General features: G+C 42.7%; 1 protein-coding gene across 1 annotated transcript in view; it reads right to left on the bottom strand.

Moving 5' to 3' along the window:
- The window catches only part of LOC149462245 (contactin-associated protein-like 5), a 689962-nt gene that overhangs the window by 359680 nt on the left and 317764 nt on the right, over positions 1-12518 (bottom strand). The window lies entirely within an intron of this gene.

Genomic DNA, 12518 nt, shown 5'->3' with positions numbered 1-12518 from the left:
GTTATAAACTAATTTGGGTTATTTTTTTTTTACTAAAAAGATAACCGAATAAATTTTGTCCAATATTTATGAAGAAAGATTATTTATTTACAAAATGTTATAAGGAAAACACTATTTTTTTCATTTTTGGACTTTCATTTATATATATATAAAAAAAAAAAAAAAAAATCCCAGTGGTGAATAAATACCACCAAAATAAAGTTTTAATTGTCTCAAAAAAATTGTAAAAAATTCATATGGGTACAGTGTTGCATGACCGCGTAATTGTCATTCAAAGTGTGATAGCGCTGAAAGCTGAAAATTGGCCTGGACAGGAAGGGGGTGAAAGTGTCTGGACATGAAGTGGTTAATCATCGATGAAACGTTTCTACACCTCGATTGGAGTCCACCTGTAGTAAATCAAATTGATTGGACATGATTTGGAAAGCCACACACCTCTCTATAAAAGGCCTCACAGCTGACAATGCATACTGTATCAGAGCAAAAACCACAAGGTCAAGGAAACTGCCTGCAGAGCTCAGAGACAGGATTATTACAAGAGACAGATCTGAGGAAGGCTGCAAAAAATGTCTACTGTACTGAAGGTTCTCAAGATCACAGTGGCCTCCATAATTCTCAAATGGAAGCAGTTTGGTACAACTAGGGTTCTTCCAAGAGGTGGTTGCCCCTTCAAACTGAGCAAAAGGGGGAGAAGGGCCTTGGTAACAGAGGTGACCAAGAACCCGATGGTCACTCTGACTGAGCTCCAGAGATCCTGCGTGGGAATGGGACAAAGTTCCAGAAGGACAACCATCACTGCAGCCCTCAACCAATCTAGACTTTATGGCAGAGTGGCTAGACGGAAGCCTCTCCTCAGTGCAAAAAATGCACCTCAAGGAGTCTCTGACTGTGAGGAACAAGATTCTCTGGTCTGATGAAACCAAGATTGACCTGTTTGGCCTCAAGTCTGGAGGAAACCAGGCACCACGCATCACCTGCCCAACACCATCCCAACAGTGAAGGATGGTGGTGGCAGGATCATGCTATGGGGTGTTTTTCAGCAGCAGGGACCGGGAGTATGGTCAGGGGTGAGTGAAGGAAATATGAATGGAGCAAAACACAGAGATATCCTCAATGAAAACTGTTTCACAGCGCTCAGGGCCTCAGACTAGGCCAAAGGTTCACCTTCCAACATGACAACAACTCTAAGCAGAGGAGTGGCTTAGAGACAACTCTGCGAATGTCCTAGAGTGGCCCAGCCAAAACCCTTACTTGAACCCTATTGAACTTCTCTGGAGAGACCTGAAAATGGCTGTCCACCGACGGCCCCATCCAACCTGACTGAGCTTCAGAGGATTGACAAAGAAGAATGTCAGAAAATCCCCCAATCCAGGTGTGCAAACCTTGTCACGTCATACCCAAAAAGACTCGAGGCTCTAATTGCTGCCAAGGGGGCTTCAACAAAATACTAAATAAAGGGTCTGAATACTTATGCCAATGTGATATTTCAGCTTTTTTGTTTTTAATAAATTCACAGACATAAATTTCTAAAATTCTGTTTTTCACTTTGTCATTATGGGGTACTGATTAATGAGAAAAAAAACAATTGTAATATCAGGCTGTAACATAACAACATTAAAAAAGGAAAGGGGGTCTGAATACTTTATGAATGCACACTATGTATATGAATATAAATAATATATATCAGAGTGCCCCCACTCTGGATGAAAGAGCACAGGGGCCCCTTTGGATATCAGCATTGTCAGTCTGGAGGGAAAGTAAGATGGACTCAGGGTAGGGACAAGGGGTGGGCAGGAAGGGCGGCTGCCCTGGACGCAATGATTTGCTGTATGGATGGGGGTGTCTTCCTTTTGTTTCAAGGCTGACAGGAGTAGTGACAGAGGCATTATGACTCCTGTCAGCCCAGCTCTGGGAGCAGCAAGGAGAGGAGGAGAGAGTCAGGAGGTGATGCAGGCTGTGTTCGCTCTCCCCCGCTTCTTTCCTGCAAGTACAGCTCTCCTTTATTCCGAAGCCCTTTTGTCGGTTTGACATCTTTGGACTGGGCACTAGATGACCTTCTCCAGGCACTGGATGGACTAGCAGATTTAGATACACTAACAAACTGATGCCAAACTCCAGCCAATACTTTCTAGGCAGTTACAGTAACCGCTTTTTTCCTTTCGGGATAAAGGCTTTACATAAATAAATAAAAGCTGATCATTGTAAGCACTCCTGTTAGTTGAAAATGGTTTGTCTTATCTTTCTAACTTCTACATCTGCAGTACAGCATGTTCTTTTGCAAAAAAAAAAAAAACAACAAACTTACTGGCCAGATTATCAGATGAAAATAAAGGTAAGAAAGCCTAAAAAAGAATACTAATGCAGCCATCACATCTAAGAGCTGGTAAGCTTAAATATAAGAAATGTTTGCTTTTGGTTTGTACCAGGGGCGGACTGACCATTCGAGCACTAGGGTAATTCCCGAGGGCCCGAGGTCAGTAGGGGGCCCAATGAGATGCCCCTGGTACCTTTCATTGGCTTTTTCATAGGCTTTTTTGGGTGTGGGCGAGGACACAAGGGCCCCATGATCCCCTATTGCCTGGGGGCCCCATGAGTTGTCAGTGCGCCCCCGGTGTGTACAGATATGTGAGTCCTGGGAAGGGCTGTTTTACTCAGAAAATAGGTGCAGGTACTCCCCTCTTTCAAGTCACTCCTTGTCTCTGCATCCTACCCTCCTCCAAGCGGCGTCCTTTGGTTCCGCCCCCTAGCCACCTCCTACTACTGTCCCGTTTAGAGAAAACGGAACCAAGAATCCTCCAGGTGCTCTGGTTTCTTCGCACACTCCAAAGACATGCTGGTTGGCAGGGGCGGACTGACCATTTGGGAACTTGGGCACTGCCTGAGGGCCTGGGGTCAGAAGGGGGCCCCATGAGATGCCCCTGGTACCTTTCATAGGCTTTTTTGGGTGTGGTTTGAGTGTGGGCAAGGACACAGGGGCCCCATGACCCCCTATTGCCCGGGGGCCCTATGAGTTGTCAGTCCGCCCCTGCTGGTAGGTTAATTGGCTCCTGTCTAAATTGTCCTAGTTTCATCCCTGGCCATGTGGGATCTCTTGCATGGTAGGGGTTGGGGAAAGACCTGGCAACCTACCCTGTAAAAATAATTGCTAAGAGAATTCATGGAAAAAGTCACTTACGAGTGACGGTCCATGCAATCGCCAAGGGTCGGATATGACTGAATGGATAGATAGATAGATAGATAGATAGATAGATAGATAGATAGATAGATCGATAAAAGATAGATAGATAGATAGATAGATAGATAATAGATAGATAGATAGATAGATAGATAGATAGATAGATAGATAATAGATAGATAGATAGATAGATAGATAGATAGATAGATAGATAGATAGGGGATGGATAGATATATAGATAGATATATAGGGGATGGATACATAGATAGATAGATAGATCGATCGATCGATAGATAGGGGATGGATAGATAGATAGATAGATAGATAGATGATAGATAGATAGATAGATAGATAGATAGATAGATAATAGATAGATAGATAGATAGATAGATAGATAGATAATAGATAGGTAGATAGATAGATAGATAATAGATAGATAGATAGATAGATAGATAGATAGATAGATAGATAATAGATAGGTAGATAGATAGATAGATAGATAGATAGATAGATAGATAATAGATAGGTAGATAGATAGATAGATAGATAGATAGATAGATAATAGATAGATAGATAATAGATAGATAGATAATAGATAGATAGATAGATAGATAGATAGATAGATAGATAGATAGATAGATAGATAGATAGATAGATTATAGATAGATAAATAGAAAGATAGATAGAAAAAAATAGCTCAAAATAATACTTTTTTTTTTTTGTCTAAAGTTCTCCTTCAGTACTTAAATGACACTATATGTACCCTCACACAGTAACCATTTTCTGTTTTCCATAATAGCTCGAAGAGCAAAAAAAAAAAAAAGAGGGAATTTATTATTTTTATGCTGCAGAAATACGCAAAGGTCATTGGCAATTCAAGATAAAACTTAGCGATTTTATGCCTTTTATGGCGCTTGTAAAAAGTCAAAAGCGCAAACACAATCTGGAGAGTGTGTGGCTATGTTATTAATTTAATGCACAATAAAGCTTCAAACATCTTTTGTTCTGTATTGCACAGTGACGTGTGAAAAGCCGCTTGGTATGGCAGGCTATCGCTATCGCTCCGCCATATGTTAGACAGATTCACACGGTGAGAAACAAGCACAGTTTTTTTATGCTGAAAAGGGTGAGAAAACATTTTGACAAACGCTGCTAAGAAAAAAAAATTCTCCTTTTTTTTAATTAACTTTTTATTGATTTTCAAACATTTGCAACAAATAGCATGAGGGACATAAAATAACAAAGAGGCAGAGAAACAGGCTCATCGATGAGGGGTACATAGGCAGGGGCGGAGTGACCATTTGGAAACTCGGGCACCGCCCGAGGGCCCGGGGTCAGTAGAGGGCCCCATGAGATGCCCCTGAGAGGCCCCATGAGATGCCCCTGATAGGCTTTTTTGAGTTTGGGCAGGGACACAGGGACCCCATGATCCTCTATTGCCCAGAGGCCCCGTGAGTTGTCAGTCCGCCCCTGTACATAGGTACATACAATCAAAGGCGTCCTTAGGGTTGGTGTCACCCGGTGCGGTAACACTTGGTGACACCCCCTTCGACGATCCCCGCAGGATGGATGGGATCTGCGGATTGAGCATAATGGATCGGAGTCTGATCCATTATGCTCAATCCGCAGATCCCATCCATCCTGCGGGGATTGCCAGCTTTCTTTACGACTTACCTTTTCTTGGAGCAGGTCCGGTGTCACCCCGTATAGGTTGCATGCTAACGATCCCCGCAGGATGGTTCGGATCTGCGGATTGAGCATAATGGATTGGAGTCCGATCCATTATGCTCCCCCAATCCGCAGATCCCATCCATCCTGCCGTGATCGTCGGCATGCAACCTATACGGGGTGACACCCGACCTGCTCCAAGAAAAGGTAAGTTGTAAAGAAAGCAGACGATCCCCGCAGGATGGATGGGATCCGCAGATTGGGGAGCATAATGGATCGGACTCCGATCCATTATGCTCAATCCGCAGAACCGAACCATCCAGCGGGGATCGTCAGCATGCAACCTATACGGGGTGACACCGGACCAGGGGCGGACTGACCATTTGGAAACTAGGGCACTGCCCGAGGGCCCGGGGTCAGTAGGGGCCCCATGAGATGCCCCTGGTATCTTTTTCATAGGCTTTTTTGAGTTTGGGCAAGGACACAGGGGCCCCATGATCCCCTATTGCCCGGGGGCCCCATGAGTTGTCAGTCCGCCCCTGCACCTGACCCGTTCCAAGAAAAGGTAAGTCGTAAAGAAAGCTGACAATCCCCGCAGGATGGATCGGATCTGCGGATTGAGCATAATGGATCGGAGTCCGATCCATTATGCTCAATCCACAGATCCAATCGATTCTGCAGGGATCGTCGGCTTGCTTTACAACTTACCTTTTCGCGGAGCGGGTCAGGTGTTACCCCGTGCGGTCGGTGTCACCCGGTGTTGGCCGTACCCCCTGCACCTGCCTTTGGATGCCACTGTATACAATGTCAATATATAACAGTGAATTAACAATCATGTTCAGATATAATTTTTTTTTTTTTTGCGGTCAGATTAGTCTTGTTCTGAAATAATTAGCAAGCAATAAATCTCCACCAAAACCCCAAACGTTCTAATTTGTGGGGCCGTCATAAATATATTATTGTCAAATCCAATCCATATAATTGTATTTCCAAAACAGCCAAAATTACTAATTAAGCTCAAATTGGAGTTCAGTGTTTGCAGCACAATTTCACTGTTGCACAATAATTCTAATTGCCTAATAAATAGCAATAATGCCAGTTATTTCCCTTTCAGTTTTATCGACCATCAAACGCCCCGAGATATAATTTAACGGCAGTCATAATCTTCGGTGGGCTTTGCAATGGCGAGCAATTTAATTAGAAATTTATTGCTATAAACAAAATATTAATGACGCCGGCTGCATTACAAATCCGCTTACCAATAATATCCAGGGTATAAAAATTATACTGTGAAACGTGTATGGGCCTTAGTTAATTTCCATAGCGAAGACATAAAAAGCATTAAAAATTAAATCCGAACGTTGATTTTGATTTCTCTGTGTTTTTTTTTATGGCGCAAGGCACAAAGTTTTCATTTCTGGAGAAAAACTTTCAAAAAAAGAAGGAAAGCCAGTTTGGTGAAGAACAATCTGCTTAGGGCCGTATGTATCAACCTGGTGTGTACCAAGAACTGGAGCTCTTTTTCAGCCAACAATCAGCATTAGACCCACCATAGAAAGAAAGAAAGCCAGTTTGGTGAAGAACAATCTGCTTAGGGCCATATGTATCAACCTGGTGTGTACCAAGTGTGACGGGAATCACTTTCAGTGGGGGGCCCATGGAGCCCAGCTCACTTTGGAGAGGTGGGGAGACCCCTGTCTCCCCATATCCCACTTATATGTAAATCACCCTGTTAGGGGTACAGGGTGATCTGTCCTAATAGTGTGTGGACTTTGTCTCAGACTGTGAAGACATGTATAGGAGATAGGTGGGGTGGGGGTTGTTGATTGTTTAAAGTTATGTGGCTGCATCCCATTGTTCTATTGTTTGTCTGGCTTGGGAGCAAACTATTATGGGATGTATGTGTTTATGTGTATTAGCTTAGTGGGGGGTGTCTCCAGCAGCCCTCCCTCCTGATGGGACTGTCTGCTGGTGTGAAGTTTGAAAACCTGTGTGTCTCTTGTTACTAAATATAGATTGCCCCGCCCTGTGTCATTATGCAGGGAGGGGGGATTGTCCCCTGAGTGTATATATCTTGTATCTGTTTTCAAATAAAGTAGTCTACCTCCTGGTTTACTTTAAGACTGGTGTCGTCTAGTCTTGTATGGTCAGCTGTGGTGTCTGTTGTCGGTGTTTGGACGGGGACGCGGAAGTACTCAAGCACAGTCTGGGTCGGTTCCTTAACACCAAGAACTGGAGCTCTTTTTCAGCCAACAATCAGTATTAGCCCCAGGGGCAGACTGACCATTTGGAAACTCGGGCACTGCACGAGGGCCCGGGGTCAGTAGGGGGCCACATGAGATGCTCCTGGTACCTTTTTCATAGGCCTTTTTAAGTTTGGGCAAGGACACAGGGGCCCCACAATCCCCTATTGCCCGGGGGCCCCATGAGTTGTCAGTCCGCCCCTGACTAGCCCTGTCATAGAAAGAAAGCCAGTTTGGTGAAGAACAATCTGCTTAGGGCTGTATGTATCAATCTGGTGTGTACCAAGAACCGGAGCTCCTTTTCAGCCAACAATCAGCATTAGACCCACCATAGAAAGAAAGCCAGTTTGGTGAAGAACACAAGGCCCGCAGGCTGAATCTGACCCACCAGGCCATTTCAAGTAGCCCTCACACCGCTCCTGCAGCATCCTCTCATCTCTGCCCCCATCTTGTCCCAGCAGTCAGTGGCAGAGAGGGGAGGACAAAACACCTCTGCTAGATCCTGCGCTTCTCTGTGCAGCCGCAGAGAGATTCCTTTCTGCCCCCCACCCCTGTCCCAGTGATCAGCAGCAGAGAAGAGGAAAGAACTCTTCCTACAGATCCTGTGCCTCTTTGTGTAGCTACAGCACTCCCTCTTCTTCATCCCACTTTGTCACAGCATGCAGCAGCAAAGAGGCGAAAAGAACTTTCCACCAGATTCTTTGCTTCAACCATGGAGAGACTCATCTCTGTCCCCATCTTAGCAGTCAGCAGCAGAGAAGAGGACAGAACTCCTTCATCAGATCCTGCACTTCTCTGCACAGCTGTAGCACCCCTTCGTCTCCACTGTCCTCCTCTCAGCATTCAGAAGACTCTGGCAGCTCACTCCAGTCCTCCTCTGGTCCTCCTCTAGACCCTGTATTTTCTAGTTCCCAGCTCCACCCCCAACTTCTTCTCAGTAGCCACAGAGGGTTGTTGATGGAATAAATAGTTTCAAACGTTACTTCGCTATGGAGAGTGTTCTTTATTCTATTCACATGTGACCTATGGAGTGTATTGGATCCTTCAGCTGGTGCACAAGAGGAGTGTATTCCAACCATTGAGTTAGAAAAGATATGCTGGTTTTTCACCAGTTTCAGGTGAGTTTGCACTTTGATGGGGTGTTGAGCACAAGAATATCTGTTGGTGAAGGCAAAGATTCTATAACTTCATTTGATTGAAGATCATATATATATGTGGACTTTATTGAATGGTCTTTATGAGGATCTATCATTTATTTAATTTTATTTAATGTTTTCAAATTTTTTTGTTTTTGGTGGTGGAGTAATATTATTATTATTATTACGGTTATTATTCATATATTTATTTATATTCCGTTTATTATATTCTGTGAGCGCTATTATTTGTGGTTATTATCACATATTGGATATATATTTTGGATTATTGCTGTATAATAGCAGCTCCTATGTCAAAGTATCTATAGTAATTATTTCATGGTATTACATTCCTGAGGCGCGATGATGTAGACTTTGGAATATATTGATTTATCATTAATATAATTTACCAGGGTTTATATATTATTTAAATAAAAAAAATTGCTTCTTCTCTAGAATTTTAGCAGCAACATACACCGCGTTCCAAATTATTATGCAAATTCTATTTATGTGTCACAAAGATGAAACATTTTGTTTTTCAGTGTAACTCATGGATGGCATTGTGTGTCAGGGCTCTTTTGATCACTGAAAACAATCTCGGACACCTGTGATAATTAGATTGGCCGGTGAGCCCAATTTAAGGAAAAACTACTAAAGGAGGGCGTTCCACATTATTAAGCAGAGCACCATTTTCAAGCAATATGGGGAAGAAAAAGGATCTCTCTGCTGCCGAAAAGAGTGAAATAGTTCGATGCCTTGGACGAGGGATGAAAACATTCGATATTTCACAAAAACTTAAGCGTGATCATCGCACTATGAAGAGATTTGTGGCTGATTCAGAGCACAGACGGGTTGGTGCAGATAAAGGCACATTGAGGAAGATTTCTGCCAGATCCATGCATCGGATCAAGAGAGCAGCTGCTAAAATACCATTATATAGCAGCAAACAGATATTTGAAGCTGCTGGTGCCTCTGGAGTCCCACGGACATCAAGGTGTAGAGTCCTCCAGAGTCTTGCAACTGTGCATAAACCTTCTATTCGGCCACCACTAACCAATGCTCACAAGCAGAAACAGCTGCATTGGGCAGAAAAATACAAGAAGACTAATTTTCAAACAGTCCTGTTCACTGATGAGTGCCGTGCAACCCTGGATGGTCCAGATGGATGGAGTAGTGGATGGTTGGTGGACGGCCACCCTGTTCCAACAAGGCTGCGACGTCAGCAAGGCGGTGGTGGAGTCATGGGAATAGAGCTCAAAGGTGGGTAAGTGAGCGCAAACAGATCAGGTAAGCAGCTAACATACAGGGTAATCCTCAATACCTTGGAACATAAACTATGAATGGGGTATGTAGCGCTAGATCATGTTAGGGGATCCACCCTATTGACGCCTTTGCTACTAGGGATCCACTAGCCACCAGGGAACTACCTCACCTGACCTGGATGAGTATATTTCTAATAATACTCACTATACTCTATGGCTTTGTATTTGTGATACCACTGGCCACCAGGGTCCTATCTATTGGACTTTGATCTGTATGCGCTGCATGTTGAGTGAACCACTGACCATCAGGGAGCTGATCTATGTGGGCCTGGATTTATATTATATCAATGTGAGTCCTGGTTGCTTTGTTTTTGTCTTGTGTTCTTAAATAAACGTACTTTACTATTAGCGCTTTCTTGCCTCCCGGCTCGTTTGTAATGAGCTTATGCAAGGTGGCGTTTTGGATTTGAAAGCCAGAAGGGGCCTGGATAGCGTTGTACCTGTGACCCGGATGTCCATATATGACCAGATGGTGCCCAGGCTGTTGACCAGACCATGATGCCCAGTTGCTGTTAATTACATACAATGCTCATATTGTGTGTATTTGTGGTAAGCGCACAACCTCACTAATTTCTCTTATTTCATCGTTTGTGATCTGGAACATCATTGGATCATTTCCATTTTTTCAGGCTGGAATATATGAACTATTATATGAACTGCTGTATTGGTACTTCATATCATAAACAGTCCCGTGTTTATTGTCTGTTCTCTAGCGCTACATACCCCATTCATAGTTTATGGGAATAGAGCTGGTTGGCCCCTTTAGGGTCCCCGAAGGTGTAAAGATGACCTCTGCAAAGTATGTGGAGTTTATGACTGACCACTCTCTTCCCTGGTACAGAAGGAAGAACTATGCTTTCCGTAATAAAATCATCTTCATGCATGACAATGCACCATCTCATGCTGCAAAGAATACCTCTGCATCAATGGCTGTTATGGGGCTAAAAGGAGAGAAAGTCATGGTGTGGCCTCCATCCTCCCCTGACCTCAATCCTATTGAGAACCTTTGGAGCATCCTCAAGCAAAAGATCTATGAGGGTGGGAGGCAGTTTACATCCAAACAGCAGCTCTGGGAGGCTATTCTGACATCTTGCAAACAAATTCAAGCAGAAACTGTCCAAAAACTCCCAAGTTCAATGGATGCAAGACTTGTGATCTGCTATCAGATAAGGGCTCCTATGTTACAATGTAACGTGACCGCTTCAAATGTTTACAAAGTTAAAATGTTGTTAAAAGTTTGATTGAAATAGCTTTTGATTTCAGTAAATCTGCTGCAAACACAACAAATGACAATTTTTGGTTCTTTACAACCTATAAAGTGTTTTGAAACTTCCTGTGCGGAATAATTTGGAACAAAAATCCTGTTATCATTAGGAGGTTTGTTCAATAAAATGTGAATTGTACTCTTATAGTTGTAACCTGAGAATTCTGCCGACTGTTATTTACTTCAATTATTGAGGGAAATGAGAAAAATATAATTTGAATATTAATTTGGAACACGGTGTATATATACTTAACCACCTCCCGTCCGGCCGTTGCATATAAACGGCCGGACGGTGGCAGTGCAGGGTCAGGTGGCCGTTTATAAACGGCCTCCCCGCACCCTGCTTGTGCGCGCTCCTTGGGAGCGCGCAGCACCGCGATCCGGTGCTCGCTGTGTCCTCCGGACACAGTGAAACACCGATCGTCAGACGGGACCTCTGTACGAGATCCCGATCATGTGATCACTGATTGGCCAATCAGTGATCACATGCAAAGTAGTAAGCAATATGTCACTTGTGACATCATTGCTTACTACGTCTGAAATCTGTGAATGATCACAGAGGTCACATGGTACAAGGCTATTCACAAAAGCCTTGTACCATGTGACAAGCTGTGACCAATCACAGCTCACTCAGTACTTCTCAATGAGTGCAAGAATGCACACAGAGAGAAGGAGAAATGATTGCTTTTACAGCCTTTATGGGTGTAAAAGCAATCAGTGTAAAAAAAAAAAAAAAAATCTTCATCACCCCCCACAAGTAGTACAGTGTCACCATGGTGCTAGGGTGACAGTATGTAAAAAAATAAAAATTAAAATAAAAAATAATAATATAAGAAAATAAAATAAAAATGTAAACAAAAATGTTTAAAAATTATAATTTTTGCTTATAAACTAATTTGGATTTTTTTTTTACTAAAGAGATAACGGAATAAATTTTGGCTAAGATTTATGATGAAATATTATTTATTTGCAAAATTTTATAAAAAAAAAACTTTTTTTCTAAATTTTTGGACATTTCATTTACATAGCAAAAAAAATAAAAATCCCAGCGGTGAATAAATACCACCAAAATAAAGCTTTATCTGTCTCAAAAAAATGGTAAAAAATTCATTTGGGTACAGTGTTGCATGACCGCGCAATTGTCATTCAAAGTGTGATAGCGCTAAAAGCTGAAAATTGCCCTGGTCAGGAAGGGGGTGAAAGTGTCCGGTCTGGAAGTGGTTAACAATTGGTATACTGAAAAATGTATATGTTGTAACATTTGACTGTCTTTTTATGCCATTTTTCTAACAATAGATTGTCTAGCAGTCCTCTAAAGGGGCAAAGGGGACCAACGCCGTTCTAAGCTGAAAAGTTTGTTCTCTTGAAATTCTGGCCAAACATGTATTCAGCTTGAATTCAGTGCTGATGAACAAGCACCATTTTTGTTTTGTTTGTCTGCAGGACTAAGTAGCATCTTGCCGTACAGGTCTTGTCCTTGTGCACAATGAGAAGTGGGAGTGCCTGAGGCTACTGGTAATGCTAATGGAAATAGTTGTAAAAGTATTACTTTGTATCTGAGAAAGTATATAAACAGAATGAGATTTCATTGAAATTGTTCTTTTGCTGCTTCCCATGAAATGACCCTGAATACAGCACTTAGGGTAGAGTCTAATAGAGACTTAGCTTCTCCACTTTTCCCAAAGGTTCTTACTGCCTTCTAGATGCAAAGAA

The sequence above is a fragment of the Staurois parvus genome, unplaced genomic scaffold (assembly GCF_062004578.1).
Source record: "Staurois parvus isolate SC_StPar_1 unplaced genomic scaffold, SC_StPar_1.0 ptg000179l, whole genome shotgun sequence".
Lineage (NCBI taxonomy): Eukaryota > Metazoa > Chordata > Amphibia > Anura > Ranidae > Staurois > Staurois parvus.
This window is presented reverse-complemented; position numbering and strand designations above follow the sequence as displayed.